Source organism: Canis lupus, chromosome 15 (assembly GCF_003254725.2).
Source record: "Canis lupus dingo isolate Sandy chromosome 15, ASM325472v2, whole genome shotgun sequence".
NCBI classification, from domain to species: domain Eukaryota; kingdom Metazoa; phylum Chordata; class Mammalia; order Carnivora; family Canidae; genus Canis; species Canis lupus.
The window spans coordinates 36,201,273-36,212,741 of NC_064257.1; the positions used below are offsets into that span (position 1 = coordinate 36,201,273).

The following is an 11,469-nucleotide window of genomic DNA, read 5'->3' on the forward strand; positions in this document are numbered from 1 at the left end:
AATGAAATGGATTAAGCATAATCCTTGTTTGATAAACATAATATAATAAATATGGAGTAACCAATGAATGTAGTTAGATTGTTTGTTTTCCACTTTACTCCTTCTTCTGGTGACAGCACTCCAAGTTTGCTTTGGGCCACTGTTGGAGACAGCAACCAAAGTCCTTTTTCAGCCAAACCAAGAGGGGGGGCTGACCCAAGCTAGGCCAATCAGACGCTTGCTCTGAGGAATTTGTATTATTTTATTTAATTTTGTTTTAAAGATTTTATTTATTTACTCATGAGAGACAAAGAGAGTGAGGCAGAGACAGGGGCAGAGGGAGAAGCAGGCTCCCTGTGGGGACCCCGATACGGGACTCGATCCCTGGGCCCCTGGGCCCCGGGATCACACCCTGAACCAAAGGCAGACACTCAACTGCTGAGCCACCCAAGCATCCCAGGAATTTTAATTTTGAGTAGTGGAATGAAAAATTGAAAAAGATCACTTTCTGCTTGCTATCTGAATCCCCAAGCCTGCCCCAGTCCTTGGCTTTTCTGGGCCAGCTTATCAAGCTGGACTTTCCATTCTATGAGCTAATGCATTGAATGGAAATTTCCTTTTTGGCCTACCTTAGCTAGTTTCCTTTACTTCCAATCAGCATTTTATCTTGAATGCTCTGCAAGTGCCAGGCACTATCGTGAAGGCATTGTGTGGATGTCATTTGATCTTCACAACAACCCTCCAATTATTATTCCCCTTTGACAGAAGCTGAGCCTCAGAAAAATTAAAGCAACTTGTCAAAGTTTTCACAGCTAGCAAGAAATGAAACTGAGATTTAGACTCAGGTCACATGACTCCTGGTCTTTAGAATCTCATCTCTTGGGAAAATTCTTTAGGAAAACTCATTAAGTGGGTCTTTTGGTAATGAAGTGGTGGGCAGGGGACCCCAGAGGCTAGATGAGTGAAGCTGAGACAAACCCTTTTTTATCCAGTAAAGTACTAGAATTTGAGGAGGTTTTCTTTGACCTCTAGAGAGAGTAGATTTGGGGAGCCTGGGACTCAAAGAAGGCTGCAGATGGTGGGAGAATGAATCCTTGTAGTAGCAGCAGGCTGGAGTCTTAGAAGAGAGAAGCCAAAGCATCCATTAAAATAGGTTTCATTGGGGCAGCCCGGGTGGCTCAGCAGTTTGGCGCCACCTTCGGCCCAGGGTGTGATCCTGGGGACCTGGGGTCGAGTCCCATGTTGGGTTCCCTGCATGGAGCCTGCTTCTCTCTCTGCCTCTCTCTCTCTGTGTGTCTCTCATGAATAAATAGATAAAATCTTTTTTTAAAAAAAAAGATAAAATAGTTTTCATTGTAAGAGAAAACTGAACTCAAAGTGGGTCTAAATAATAACACTATAATTCCAGGAAGCACAGACATAGAAATGTTTAAGATTAAATATTTTGAAAAAAAAAGATTAAATATTTTGGTGAGCCAACAATAAACACTGGGTTTTATTCTATCTTTCCTTCTGTATCCTGTGTTGTGTTGCCTTTGCCCTCAGGGTAACTTTCTTTCAGTTCTAAGACAACCACAGCAGTTCCTCCTGTCACCTTTGCACAAGACAACGGTCAGAGGAGAGACTACCTCTTTCTGTGTATCTCTTTTGTTTCATTTTGTTTTCTTTAGATTGCATTTATTTATTCATGAGAGACACAGAGAGAGTGGCAGAGACACAGGCAGAGGGAGAAGCAGGCTCTCTGCAGGGAGCCAGATGCAGAACTCAATCCCCAGGACTCCAAGATCACCCTCTGAGCCAAGTGGCTCAACCACTAAGCCACTCAGGTGTCCCTATGTATCTCTTTTGGCAAGAGGAAACTTTTCCTAGAAGGAGCCCAGAAGATTTCTTTGCATGTCTTACTGGCCAAAATGCATCCTGTGCCCATGCCCACACCAGTGACTGCCAACCATAATTGGTGAGAAGAACCAGGATGCAGATCTCAGGGATGGGACTTGAAGAAGTTGGGTTCCTGAACAAAATCAAAGTCCTAGAAGAAGTAGAGAAAAGAAATGGAGTTAAACATGGATAGGTGACCACACACTCTACTAATACAGTAAGAGATTCTCTCAGGACCATGAACTTTAAGAACAGTAAAGATTATGGCAAGCCCTAGAGCCAAAAAGAAAGACTTGGACTTGAATGATGGCTCCTTCACTTACCAGCTGTATGATAGTGGGTGTAAGGATGCTCTGAATACTACATAAAATAAGGTATGTAAAATGCTTGGCACAGGACCTGGCCCATGTTAATTGCTCAGTAATTGGTAATTATTTTGATGATCATATACAACTTTTCATCATTTTCTATTCTAAGCGAGGCTACTCTCCATTATTCTCAAATGTTTAGTAAAAATCCATTACATGAAACAGCTTTGTGTTAGTGAAGCATTTAGGAATGAAAGAGAAGAGGCGCCTGGGTGGCTCAGTTGGTTAAGTGTCCCCTGTAGGCTCAAGTCATGGTCCCAGGGTCCTAGGATGGAGCCCCACCTTGGGTTCTGTGCTCAGGGGGGAATCTGCTTCTCCCTCTGCCCCTATTCATGCATGTGTGCTCTCCCTCAAATGAATGAATGAATGAATGAATGAATGAATGAATGAATAAATCTTTTTTTAAAAAAGGAACGAAGGAGAAGAGCTGGCTCCTCTTCTTGGGGAAAAGGAACATTAAGAGAGGCTACAAATGCAGGAGGCAGGGTGGTGAGAGAGGATCAAGAATTGAGCTAGGAGCAAGATGTGAGACTCAGTAATTCCAAGGGTTCTCAGGAGAGCAGAGCAATATCCAATAGGAGCTTGACTTGTTCTGTTTAATACTAAAAGAGAAGGCCGAGTGTTGGAAACATTTGGGTTACATGCACATTTAAAAAGAAGACTTCACAGTGCAAGGAAAACATGCACGAAGGGTGACACACATACTGAGTGCTCTAGGAACTCAGAAGAAAGAGAAGCCACTGTGGATTACAGTGGTCAGGAAAGGCTGCACAGGGCATGCGAAACTGGGACTTAGCTTTGAAGTTAAGGGAAGACAAGAGAGTATTCTAGATGGAGAGAATAATAAAAGAGCAAAATCATGGAATCAAGAACCTGCAAAAGATACAAAAATACCAACTGGGGTTTTTGCAATGGTCAAAGAGTAAAATGATAATTCTGTGAGCCAGGAAGCTGGCTACTGATGAGCTAAATAAAGCTACTGAGAAAATAAAGTTCTGTTTTTGCAATAGAAAAAGAAAAAACCAAATGCTTGTGCAATTATAAAGGTAGATCTAGTTAAAAATTATTTTAAAAAATAATTATAATAAACAGAAACTTAAATTCAAAATATCATAGTTGCTCAAATTTGTTAATTTACTGAAGTCAACAACACTAATGACCATTTTTTAAAAAGTTTTATTTCCTTAAGTAGTCTCTACACCCAACAAGGTGCTTGAATTCACAGCCCTGAGATCAAGAGTTGCACGCTCCTCCGACTGAGCTAGCCAGGCACCCCACTAAGGATCATTTTAAAGGGTGTTTTCATATCACCATAAAGTCATAAGATCACACAAACAATAGATGGCCATCAAGAAAAAAATATTAAGGTAGACATAACTTAGGAGAATAATGGCTATTTACTGCACACTTAAAGTGATTCACTTATATAATCAGTAGATGTTGTCATATCATCCGATAACCAGTCAATATTGTTTAATCTAAAATACATGATACAGGATAAAGGCTAAGGGTAAAAAAAAATCTGTCTTGAATAGTTACTGAAAATTACTGCACATAAGCTGTTGCTCTAAGAACTGTGAGAGACAGAAGGTTGTGACTTGGAACTGTTCTCAAGAGACCATAGTCTACCTTGATGAGTCCCTGAGTGGCAAGATGACGAAGGACTCTAGAAGCCCGACTTTTCAGGGAGGTGCCATGGAAGGTTTCAAAGTGTGGAGTAACAGAACTGATAGGCAATCTGGCTACCGTGTCCAGAGTGGGTTGGAAGGTAGAGACCCAAGATAGGAGACTAGTCACACATGTAAGATTGCACGTATTAGGCAACAAGGATCTGGGCTAAGGTGCGCTACAGAGAAAAGTCAAGGGAGCTGTGGCTTTCCCAGATGGCTAGCTCTGCACTGACTCTAGAAGCAGCCCCCTCTCCCGCGCTCAACCCCCGCCCCCCCCCACGCCCCCCAGCCCCAGCACCCTGCGGGAGGCCTCCAGGAGAGCCCAGGACACACTCCCAGTCCTGAACGTGTTCCCAACCTGTTTCCCACACTGCAGGCTGACATGCTCTTGGCCCCCTTCTCGCACTTTCCACCGACCCTGTGGACTCCACCCCCAGCACTATTTCCCTGGTTACTGATTTGGTTCCTCCCAGTTAGAGGATGTCTTTTCCAGCTACAAGAAACAAACAAACAAAAAACCCCTAATAAATAGTGACCTAAGACCCTAAGTGTATTTGGTGCTTACTTAACAAGATGCTTGTCTCCAGGCTGGTTTGGTAACTCAACAATGTTATCAAAGAGGGCAGATTGCGCCCTGCCTCCTGCGTGAGTCAGCAAGGGCTCTGCAACCCCGAAGGCGGCCACTGCCCGTGCGCAGAGGCCTTCACGCTGGAGGCAAAAGGGTTTTCTCCTCCCTTTGCCTTCTGCTATCAGGAAGTGAAATCTCTCCTCCAAGCCCTCCACCGACTTCTGCTGGCCCCGCACCAGTCAGGTCGGGCTCTGGTGCCCGCTCCCGGGTGTTGGCAGCCGCTGGCCAAGGAGAAGGGCCCACCCGGTGGCGGGCAGGGAGGGCGACGCCCCGGAGCCGGTGAGTCCAGGCCCCGCCACCCCGAGCCCGGCCTCCCCAGCCCTTTAGACGGGAAGCTGTGGACCTGATTTGACCTTTACCCTGGAGCTGCCCTGGAGCAAGCAAAATGTTGCCGGTAGCGTCTAGAAGGAAGAACCCACCGGCCCTCACCTAGCCCCGCAGGGCAAAGCTGAGCAAAGGGCAAAGCCCGTGAGATCCTTGGAACCTCGGCTACTATTTTTCTCTTCCACCTAAAGGGTTGGTAATCCAGTGCCCTTGTTTTTAAGCCCGGGAGTCTGCAGATTGTTGGATTTTGAAGAGGAGGAGGATATAAACATCAAGGATTAGAGGACAGGAGAGGCCGAAGGAAGAGCAGAGAGACTGCCAATGCGTCTGCCGACGGCAGAGCTTTTGTAAGCCTCTCACTTATCATCGCTTTCCTGTGGTTTATTTCACATTAAAATTTCACTCAGTGTTTTGGCATGAATAAACCTTGGCAATGTCTCTTTGGAAAAATAATTATCATATTTTTTTTCTTGTTAAAGCCAACTAGATTTAAAAAAAAAAATGATTACAGCTCTGGGGTATCCATCAGTACAATCGACGGGGCATTTAGTAAGTGGGTATCATTAGGGTTCTCCGATGCAGCGAATTTCACTTCACTGACCTCTCTTTGCATCTACCTTTTTATTGTTCTTTATCCTTACAGTTTTAATTACCATAAACAGAAGAGGGATATACATTTCCTCAGTTTTTATATAAGTTTTTACTTTATTTCACCTTCGATGCTGATCCTTACAAACATGCCCATTAGCCTTCATGCCCCAGAATTTTTTTGTTTGAGAAGAAGACGGCTCGTGACTAATAGGGTCCAACTCTCTCTAACTTAGTGAGCTTCTTCCTCTTCCTTAAAATAGGTTGTTTTTACATCACCCCAAGCTGTATTTATTCTAGGGCTTTCCATCTATGCCAAAAAAAAATTTATAAGGAAATTTGAGCTTGGTTGTGAAGAACCCTAAGGAAGAAAAGCTCTTAATTTTTAATTAAAGGGTGACTTCATCTTTCATTCTGCCCCTCTCTCATACCCCTCACTTGGACGGACACACACACACCCTCCCTGTTCTCTGGTCACCCTAGATCAGCCATCATTCGCAGGAAGACCTCAGACCCCATACCTTAGCTCATTCTGTTTCCTTTGTATAGAAGGGCCATACCTCTGCTTGCTTGTTCCACCCTATCCTTCAAGGCCTTACTCAAAAGTCATCTCAGTGTGTGACCTTTCCAAACCTTACTTCCCTCCTCTTTGCTGCGTTCCCACAGCAGTCTGAAAACACCTTTACTCTCGTGCTTACACTGTCTCCATCCTTGCCTGTCCCAGCCCTGTCTACTCTTAGCTGGAGTCAGGCTTCATCCTTAGCAGTTTTTCTTAGAATTGGGGCACTGCGCTTCATTCCCCTCCAAATAAGCCCTGGTACTGCTTAGACATGCCAGCGGCACCTTGTGCCTTTGGGTACCAATATCACCCATCATCAGCGAAGTGTTTCTCGCTTCTCTGGGTGTTATCATTGGAACAGCTGGATCTTCTTCAGTCTAATTTGCTCCCTTTCCCCCACCATCTTCCTTTATTGCTAGACTGAAGGGGCTGAGTGTGGGGACCAGACTTTGCAACGTGGAGATGGTATAAATTGCAGTATCTCAAGTAGTGAGATGAGAGTTGTGTTAAAGTCCTCAATTTAATTTGGTTTGAGTCTGGTGCACAGGGTTTTAAAAATAGAGGCGCCAAAGATTGTTCCCTTGGTGAAGGCTTCTTCACAAACAAACAGCTCACAGAAAAGGAAAAACAAATGGCTCTTGAATGTCTAAAATTATATTTAACCTCCCTTATAGTAAGAGAAGTACAATTTAAATGTATGTTGAGATAGCGTTTTTCACTAACCAAACTGACAAAAAGTGAAAACTTCAACACACTGTATTGTCAGATACCTAATAACAGATGCTTTTTTTTTTTTTTAAGATTTTATTTATTTATTCATGAGAGACACAGAGAGAGACAGAGGCAGAGACACAGGCAGAGGGAGAAGCAGGCTCCATGCAGGAAGCCTGATGTGGGACTTGATCCCAGGTCTCCAAGGATTAGGCCCTGGGCCGAAGGTGGCACTGAACCGCTGAGCCACCCAGGCTGCCCATAACAGATGCTCTTATGCAAATATAATTTGACCTGCAAATATCATTTCTAGAAATTCAGCCGATAGCTATACAGGTATGCGTGCAAAATAGCTTACATATAATGGTATTTATTTCTGTATTCTTTGTAAGAGGATCAGAGTGAAACAACCTAGAGTTTCATCTCTACTAGAATGAGTAAGTAAATCGTGGCACATCTACATGTTAGGAAGCCATGCAGGCAAAATCGTGTGGAAGTTTTTAATTTACTGATTGGAACAATTTCCCAGATATATTACTGGAAAGGAAACAGAGTGCAGAAGGCATGAAGTACCATGCACATGTATGGGGGAGGGAGGTTTTCACTGTATCTTTCCTTTTTTGAACCATGTGAATGCATTGTCTACGAAAGAACAATGTATATAGAAAGAGCATTTGTAACTAGAGAGCACTAGGTCTTTCCCCTAACACTAAGCACAGGGTTTGGCGTTTGACAGATGTTCAGTTTCCCTAGAAAATAGAGCAGGAGGTAGGAGTTTACATGGCCATGATTTAGGGAGGGGGGCAATCCTAGGGAAGTAAGAGTGAAGAGAAGGGCATGAGTCAGAGAAGGAAGGAGAGCGAATACAAGGAGGTGTCACTGAGCTGGCCGCTCACAACAGAACACTGCTGATTGGTGCCCAGAGAGGCTACAGGAAACCAGACAGGCCATGGATGGATGAAGGACAATTTATCTGTTGAGTTTCTCCCGCCTTCTATCTCTCACTGATTAAAGTCTACTCCACTGGGGGCATTAACTCCATGTGCCCTTCTGCGATTTTCAGCCAGCCCGGGCAAGTCTGGTAGAAGGCAGCACCTCCAGGGGTCCAAGCCACGTGCAAATACAGTGATCCCTCCTTGTCATGTGACATCATACAACAGGGACTCCAGATTTGATCGCAGTGATGATGGAAGCACGTCAAGGGGTTGAGGTTTGGGAGCGGAGACCGGATACTGTCGAGTGCAGTATCTAAACTGGTTTAATACACTGGGTACTCAAGTTTTTCTTTTTTCCTTAAATAAACTTTATTTTTAGAGCAATTTTAGGTTCACAGAGCAAAATTGATCAGAAAGTACAGAGATTTCCCATATATTCCTCGCCCCTCCCCACACACAGCCTCCTCCACTATCAATATCCTACACTGGAGGGGCACATTTGTTACAATCGATGAAACTGTATCACTATTACCCAAACTCAGAAGAGGTTTTATTTAAAAACAAATTTTTTTTAAAGATTCTATTTATTTGAGAGCGAGAGAGAGCATGAGCAGGGGCAAGGGGCAGAAAGAGAGGGAGAAGCAGACTCCCCGCTGAGCAGGGAGCCTGATGCAGGACTCAATCCCAGGACCCTGGGATATGACCTGAGCTGAAGGCAAATACTTGGTTGATTGAGCCACCCAGGTGCTCCTCAGAGGAGTTTTTTATTTGCTTTTGTTTGCTTAATAGATTGGTTGATTGGCTGATGAAAGTAGTCAAGGTATTTCCTATTAAATCACAAATCTGAGCGTCTGTAAGAACCTGACTACTTAAATTCCCCAAACGCATGATTATCTTATTGTATGCTAGATTATTCCTCTCCACTTACGTTTTTATTAAAATAGTTCATTTATTCATGAGAGGCACACAGAGAGAGGCAGACACAGGCAGAGGGAGAAGCAGGCTCCATGTAGGGAGCCCATTGCGGGACTCAATCCCAGGACCCCTGGAATCACAACCTGAGCCAAAGGCAGATGTTCAATCACTGAGCAACCCAGGCGTCTCTCCACTTAAGTTCATACATGATTGTGTCTGTTTCTGTTTAATATCGTGCGCTTTCAAAAAATTAATCTAAAAGATGTATTGCTGAATTGAAGGCCTTTTCTGGGTTGGGTGCAGGCATATAAAGAAGTAAGCCAGGGGCACCTGAGTAGCTCAGTTGGTTAAGGTCTGCCTTCAGCTCAGGTCATGATCTCGGGGTCCTGGAATCGAGCCCCACATCAGGCTCCCTGCACAACAGGGAGCCAGCTTCTCCCCCCCCCGCCCCTCCCACTGCCTGTGCTCTCTCACTGTCTCTCTCCTGTGTTCTCTCTCTCAAAAAAAAGTAAACTATATAACCTTCCAGAATTATTACAAAAGCATACAGACCCAAACAGGAATGCAAGAATTAAGAAGTCACACAACAAAACAGCACAAAATGTGCTCAGCGAAATGATCTATGGCTAAGGGAGAAGTAGATATGAGAAATACTATAAGGTTAGTGCAATTTCTTTGTACCTAGAATAATCAGGGAAGATTTGACGGAGAAACAGCAACTTGAACATGAATTATGGTTAAGTCATGGAGGGAAGAATAGCAATAGGGAGATCATTTTGGATGACCTAGCCTGAGCCAAAGCTCTGGAACTTGGGACACCACATGCACACAGTTTTGTTTTGTTTTGCTTTTTTGTTTTTTGTTTGTTTGTTTGTTTTTAAATGATAGTAGTAAGATAGTTTGAGACAAGTTCTGGAAAGGTAGGTAGGGACCTTGAGCCTTATTTAAGGCTTTCAAACCATTTGCAAATAAACTAGAATTCCATTCAGTAATTAAGGGAAAGTCATTGGCATTTTTGAGTAGGGCAGTCACGTGTCCTATAGGGAAAGTCTCTAATGAAATGTCTCCAACATACCCTTACCCTGGCCTAAATCCGAAGACATTCTCCCCATCCTCCCATGGAAATGTCTGTATCAGCTGACCGAATTCTCAAGGAGCCCATGTCCCTCGAAACAGATCTTGGGTCTTTCTGGAGGAAAGCAGTTGGTGGATCAGCAGGGGGCTGGTTGTGAAGGAAATAGTTTAACTATTGGCCCTCTCTCTCTCTCTCTCTCTCTTACACAGGATGAAGCATTTTAAAGGTCTGGGCAGTTAAGAAGCGGTTTTTAAAGTCTGAATGGAGATGAAGTTGGTGGAGAACCCTGAATCACTAGCCCCTGATGGGAAGGTGGCAGCGTTTATCAGCAGCATCTAGGAGCCCAGGGCCAGCGCCTATGACATCACGTCCTCTCCTGTCTGCTATCAGTTGGATGCAACAGGAAATTGACGAAGGTGCTAGGCAGTTTCCTTTCTGCTCTGACCCGACCAGCTTCCTCTGCAGCTTGCTCCCGGCTTATTGTAAAGGAAAATCATGAAATACCAGTCCGTTTCCTCCAGTTGGATCAAGCCTAGGACAAGGAAGGAAAAACACATTTCTAAGATTAGTCAGTTTCCCTTTGCAGTTGTGGGGTTGGTTCCGGGCCTCCAGCTGACCCTTCTCTTCGACGTGTATGGCTCGCAGCTCAGCTTTACATCATAGGCACGATAAGGACTTGTGGCAAAGTGAGCAAACGCGTGTTATGTAATTCTTGGAGGAAATCACGGGTTCATTCATGGGAAAGCTGCCCCATGACGAACAGCTTATCTGATTAGCTTTCTATTCTTCTCTGACTTCTGTCGAACTCGTTGGTTCCAGGAGGTCAAACAAAATGCAGGTACTTCTAATGGGTGTACCTGGATGAGTTCTTTTGCTCTTTTCTCAGTCTCAGACTGAGACTCAGAAGGAGCCGTTTCAATGGAGAATCTTTATGTAAAATTGACAAACGAATGGAGTCAGTTTAGTGAAAGAGCCAGGCTGGACTACTCCAAAGAGCAGGAAGTTATGTCTGGTGTCCCAGAAGGAAATGTGAATTCTGTTGGGTATGAGAGGGAGATGCTATTACCTGTTGGAAAACGTAACGGAGAGACTGGCATCCAGGGAATGCAACTGGCTTACTTTGTAGAAGTAATTCAACTTGAAGATGGGAATTACCACTTAAAATACCCTTTCAGGGGGCTCCTGGGGTGGGGGGGCTCAGGTCATGATCCCAGGGTCCTGGGATGGAGCCCTGCATTAGGCTCCCTGCTCCCTGTGGGGAGTCTACTTCCCCCTCTCCCTCTGCCTGCTGCTCCCTCTCCTCGTGCTCTTTTTCTCTCTCTCTCCCAAATAAATAAATAAAATCTTTAAAAAATCCTTTCAGCAAACTTAACAATGTGCAGGAACAATGCATCGGTGTTCACACTGAATGGGACTATATTAATTTAGCAGGTGGACGGTTCTTCATCACATTCCATTTCCTGTTATTTTAACGTACCTGTTTTTAATTTCCCTTTGAAAAGTTTCCTCATTTCTGTATTCATAGCTATTATTAAAATAATATTCCCACCAATTTCTCTTGTATAGCTTTGTATGATCTCTAATATTTATACTGTAAAAATTCCTCTAGCTAAGACATCAACTGTGCTGAAATGGGTAATGTGTTAAGAATATGACTATCTGCAGCTTTGAGATATGAACAGTTGATAAACAGACTGGAAGCATAAATAAGGTAAGAATTTGAGGTTTAACTTTCATAGCATTTGGAGCAGCCACTGTAATAGGCATCTGGGAAGGAACAGATTTGCGGGGGCTGTGGCATCCTCCTCCTCTTTTTCCTGGGGACTAATTATCTATTAC

The 11,469-nt window shown here is 44.0% G+C and overlaps 1 long non-coding RNA gene across 1 annotated transcript; it reads left to right on the forward strand.

Annotated features, from left to right (window-relative positions):
* The first annotated feature begins 4,565 nt into the window (after positions 1-4,565).
* Positions 4,566-11,182, forward strand: LOC112654847 (uncharacterized). The gene is made up of 2 exons (XR_004805242.2): positions 4,566-5,194; positions 9,840-11,182. It is a non-coding gene; the product is annotated as an uncharacterized LOC112654847 (long non-coding RNA).
* Positions 11,183-11,469: the final 287 nt, after the last annotated feature.